Consider the following 6,202-nt stretch of genomic DNA (forward strand, 5'->3'; position numbering starts at 1 on the left):
ACCACACACCCCTTCTCAGGAAGAAACAATATTTACGTGTGTTTTTTTTTTCTCTGTGTGGTCAAATAATAACAATAACATTGATGCTAAAACAAGATCCAAGTTAATAGTCTCCTCCCATGTTTTGAGCCAGTGTTTCCGGGCTTGTATTAGTGGTGTGGAAGACACAAGTCACAAGATTTGGTGCTTGTTCTGATTGCAAAAGTAGGATGTAAGGAGGATATCATATACATAATATGTTACATGACATAAGAAACATAAGAATTATTCACTGTTTTAAATATCTCTCATTTACTTGTTGCCATAAGCCCTGGTTTATTACCTGGATGTGAAGTGTAATCATCCTACAGTTTTGATGCTTGTTGGTGCATCTACAGTTTAGGATACTGTTAGAAGAGAATGAAAGGAGAAAGGTTGAAAGCAGCGGTCTGTTTTTGTGAGTGGATTTATAGGCCTACGTCATGCTTCATGCTTCAGCTGCCTGTGGTTTACTTCCCCTTCAGGTCAGGTATGTCTGTGCCAAAGTTTTGAAGTTTCAGTCTACCCAAAGGCATCGAGAGGCCAACCTCTCATAGGTGCAAGTTCACTATGTAAAAATAGAGTTTGTTTCATCTCAGAGTCTTTGTTAAACCAGATACATCATGAAATATCTTAGACCGGTACTTATTAATGCTTGATTATCTGTTGACATGCAGATTATTGTGCAAACCCTGAATGCATAACTGCATACCAATAACTGTTACTGTTTTTGTTTTAGTGGAGCAACTGTGATTCATGTATCTTTTCTGGTGCAATTCATCTGCAGTGATTTATTTTATCAGTATTCTTCAAAATATCTGCTTTTGTGTTCCGCAGAAGAAACAAAGCCATACAGGTTTGAAACAATGTAAGGGTAAATACATATTTTGAATTTCCATATATGATATATAAAGTTTTTGGTTGTGTGGCCTGTCAATTGGAAGGAACAAAAATGGAGATAAAAATAAAAATATTTTCAAATGTATTCCGAAGATGAATGAAAGTTTTATGGATTTGCAATGACATTAGGGTGAGTAAATGATGACAGAATTCAAATTTTTGGGTGAATGTCCTTTAGCCGTAATTAGGTATTAAAAGTGAAGCTGATAAACATTCCTACCAAAAAGGAATAAAATTATTATTATTATTTGGTATGCTGTCAAACAAATAATCTCAAATTCTTGTTGGATGTTTGCCAAGGTCATTCCATAATAGCAGCTTTCATGTCACTGAATACTCTATATGATCTGAGACAATAGATGACTTTAATATTGAGTGACTGACCCACTTCACACTTCCCTCTGCAGACTTGCCTGGTCTTTTGGCAGGTTTACTAAATGTTCCTGTCAGTGCATAAATCTGCCTTTGGCTCTATTGCATTTGGCCAAGATCATTTAAGGTAGGCCTCCCTCCCCCTACACAAACACATTTCCCAAGTCCAGAGAGGTATACCTAACCGCTGATGTTAGCGGCAGGCACTGATCACTGTCCACCGCTTCCTTATATTGTCTAGCAGTGAATACAGGATATCTGAGTAATTAATACTCCATAACTGTAAAACAACTTTCTGGGGACCAGTTTATTTCAATTTAATATATAGCTTTGTTTATTTGTCTTGTTTAGGTTACACTTAAAAGTTTACACTTAGTTCACCCAAAAATGGAAAACACTTTACAATATAAAGTTTAACCATAGTTAACTACATTTGTTAGCATGAAAAATGAAAATACTTCTAAAACATTTATTAGTCTTAGTTAATGTTAATTTCTAAATTACTTATGCATTATTAAAACCAAACGTTGTATCTGATATTATTTAATGAACCTAAACTAAACATTACATTTTGATTTTAAGTATAATGTTAACAAAAAATTATAAATACTGTAACAAATGTATTGCTAAATTAAAATTAACACATTAACTGATATTATATGCGTCAACTAATCGGACTTTATCTTAAAAGACTTGCCGTTTTTTTCTTTAAAAAAAAAAAAAATTGTAGAAGGTAACCGTTTAAGTGACACCATGGCCAAAAAAAAAATGTGGACAGAAGCATTTGTAAAAATATCTTCTTGTGTGTTCACAAAATAAATAAAGTCTTACAGGTTTGCAATGACATGAAGATGAGTAGATGCTGGCTAAATTTTCATTTTTGTTTGAACTTTTCTGTGTGTTTTGGTAATTATAGTTTATTATACGCACAGTGTGTGAGGAGTTGCAAAAGGTTTTCCTCAGTTCTGTTTCCCAATATCTTGCTAGCAATGAAGCCAAAGCCCAATTCTTGCTGTTCTGACAGAAAGATCATTGTCCAGTATGGTGCATGCAAATCAGAAGGGTTCTTCCTCTTGGTGAGAGTGAAGTGTGTACTGGGGAGGTGCTGCCACTGTCCCAGTGTGGGGATTTCCACAGCTCTGCAGGCTGTCTTCCCATCTGAAGGTGTTTTTCAGAGAGATATCCTGTTTTGTGAGAAGTCTGTTGTGGAGACGCACAATCGGAAGTCCCTGTTTTCTTTCCCACTGTTTATTTTTTATTTTTAAGTACATCCAGGTCTTAACTTTACAGTCATGTTAATTAATTATGAAATGTTCTACATGTATGTCTGCCATCTAGAATTTAACTTAAATGTTAATTATAATATTTTGGCCATTTATATCATATCATAGGCTTCACTTTTATGTAAAGGTTCTTAAAAGGGCAAAAAAAAAAAAAAAAAAGGCAAAAGGTCTTACAGTCTAAGATTACATTTGAATTCTTCAATTAAAGATATATTTTAAAACTGGAAATGAACAAAGTTTAAAATTGTAAAAAATACTCCACCGTTTTTAGGTCACCAAAAATAACCAAATGTATGATGTTAATCATGTGGATTCCTTTGTACAAAAAGAATATCAGATTTCCTAGTTTCCATTGAACCACACAAGTTGATCTTTGGAACACTGTCAAATGTTCATGTCAAATCAAGCCTTTCTGTCATTACAGAACTGTCTTGCTGACAGTATGAAACAATTTTATTAATTGTATTAAATTAGAAAACTGTTAAATAACAGCATTTCACTATTGGTATCAGACTTAGACTCCACTAGCAGCATCAGTTATCAGAGGCAGTACAATTAGTTAAAATGTGTCTCAGAGGAAGTTCAAACTCATGCACCACAAGCTCATCTGTTGATGTTCAAGTTCATCACAAGTTCTGGCTGTTTACTTGCCACTGACAAAATTATCATCATATGATTACTTAGCTACTTTAGGTCTGTCACAAGTATTTGTCTTTAAAATAATAGACACTATAATGGTGCGTGCTGTCTGGGATCGATTGCTTCTGTCTGTCATGCTGCTGAGAGGTTTGCGATCAACAACAGTTGTAAACGATTTTTAAACGATTCTTCAATCATGGTGAGCAATGGCTTCTTCTTCTGTTATTGTTGTTTGCACTGTTTGCCACATGTACAGTTTATCTCTCTCTGTCGGTGACGAGGGATTCACATGTGATAAATGCAGGGAAATAAATAGGCTGACAGAGAAGATTTCAGAATTAGAGACACGCATCCAAACTTTAGTTGAGGATAGTAAGAATGTGAGGGCTGTAGATACTGCGTTGGATGCGACTAGCTCAGGGAGTCCTGTACATTGTTCGGTTCAGGTAGAGCCCGTGCGGCAGGGAAACTGGGTGACTGTGAGGCCGCCTAGTCGCGGGTCAAAACACCACTCTTCTGTTCCGATCAAAACATCAAACAGGTTCTCCCCACTCAGTGATGCACCCACTGAGAAACCTGATGAAAGTGCTCTAGTTATTGGCGATTCTATTTTACGGAACGTGAAAATAGAGACACCAGCCACCAATAGTGCAATGTTTACCGGGAGCCAGAGCGCCTGACATCTTGCCAAATTTAAAAGTGCTGGCTAATGCTCCCTGCTTACCAGGGTGATGAGATACATAGCAGACTGTCGTCACTCAATGGCTGGATGTCTAAGTGGTGCCCGCAGAATAACATAGGTTTCATAGACAATTAGAAGAATTGTTGGGGCAGACCTGACCTGTTGAAAAGAGATGGTCTTCATCCCTCTTGGGGTGGTGCCGCTCTTCTCTCTAGAAATATGGCACATAGTCGTAGAGTTCGTACTTGACTAACTGGGGCCCAGGTCAGGAAGCAGACAGACTGGCTAAACCTAATTCTCAGCACATAGAGACTCTTTCAACTAGATATCACACTATAGAGACTGTGTCTGTTCCCTGAACTAGAAAATACAGAAAACATCCAAACCAAAGTAAGGGTAACAATTTAATTGATGTTCTACAAATAAAAAACAGATATAATACAGATAAACAAATGATAAAGCTTGGCTTATTGAATATTAGATCCCTTTCTACAAAAGATTTAACATCGCAGGGGATTTATTAATGATAAATCCCCTGCGATGTTTGTACTGGCTACTGTATACAGGCCACCAGGGCACCATACAGACTTTATTAAAGAATTTGCTGATTTTCTATCTGAGGGGTAGTGCTGGCTGCCGATAAAGTCCTAATTGCTGGTGATTTTAATATCCATGTTGATAATGAAAGAGATTCGTTGGGATCAGCATTTATAGACATTCTAAACTCCATTGGTGTTAAACAACAAGTTTCCGGACCTACTCATTGTCGAAATCATACTCTAGATTTAATACTGTCATATGGAATTGATGTCAGTGGCGATGAAATATTGCAGCAGAGCGATGTTATCTCATATCATTATCTAGTTTCGTGTATATTCCATATAGCTAAAGCTGTAAAGCCAACTCCTTGTTACAAATATGGTCGAACCATCACTTCTACCACAAAAGACTACTTTATAAATAATCTTCCTGATTTATCTCAGTTCCTCAGCATATCCAGTAGCTCAGAGCAACTTGATGATGTAACAGAAACTATTGACTCTCACTTTTTTAGCACTTTAGATACGGTTGCTACTTTACGCTTAAGGACGATTAAGGAAAAGAGTCCAACACTGTGAGCACACTCAGGCCCTAAAGAGAGCAGCCCGGAAAATGGAGCGCAGCTGGAGGAAAAACAAAATTAGAGGTATTTCGTATTGCTTGGCGGGAAAGTAACCTATCCTACAGAAAAGCATTAAAAACTGCTAGATCTGCTTACTTTACGTCTCCTTTAGAAGAAAACAAACACAACCCCAAGTATTTATTTAATACAGTAGCTAAATTAACAAAAATATAAAATCAGCAGGTGCAGACATTACCCAGCAGCACTGTAGTAATGACTTTATGAATTTACTTTCAAGATCGGAACTATTAGAGATAAAATTGTAACCATGCAGCTGTAAGCCACAGTATTGCATCAGATAGTGCACTATAGATCCCCTGAGGAACAATTCCACTCATTCTCTTCTATTGGAAATGAAGAATTGTATAAACTTGTTAAATCATCTAAACCAACAACCTGTATTTTAGACCCTGTTCCATCTAAGTTCCTAAAAGAGGTGCTTCCAGAAGTAATAGATCCTCTTCTGAATATTATTAACTCATCATTGTCATTAGGATATGTCCCAAAAACCTTCAGACTGGCTGTTATTAAGCCTCTCATTAAAAAAACACAACTTGACCCAAAATAATTAATTAATTACAGACCGCTCTCGAATCTGCCTTTTCTGTCAAAGATATTAGAAAAGGTAGTATATCACAACTACGTTTCTTCTTAGAGAAAAATGATATATGTGAGGATTTCCAGTCAGGTTTTAGACCATATCATACATTATTTATGTAGTACTGAGACTGCTCCCATTAGAGTTACAAACAACCTGCTTTTATCATCTGATCATGGTTGTATCTCTCTATTAGTGCTACTGGATCTTAGTGCCGCGTTTGACACTATCGACCACAACATTCTTTTAAATAGACTAGAAAATTATGTTGGCATTAGAGGAAGTGCACTGGCATGGTTCAAATCATACTTATCTGACCGCCATCAGTTTGTGGCAGTAAATGAAGAGGTATCATACCAATCACAAGTGCAGTATGGAGTACCTCAAGGCTCAGTACTTGCCCTCTTACTTTTCACGTTTTACATGTTACCCTTGGGAGATATCATTAGGAAACATGGTGCTAGCTTTCACTGTTATGCTGATGGTACCCAGCTCTATATTTCTTCGTGACCTGATGAAACTTACCAATTTGCAAAACTAACGGAATG

This window comes from Barbus barbus (assembly GCF_936440315.1).
Source record: "Barbus barbus genome assembly, chromosome: 13".
NCBI lineage: Eukaryota > Metazoa > Chordata > Actinopteri > Cypriniformes > Cyprinidae > Barbus > Barbus barbus.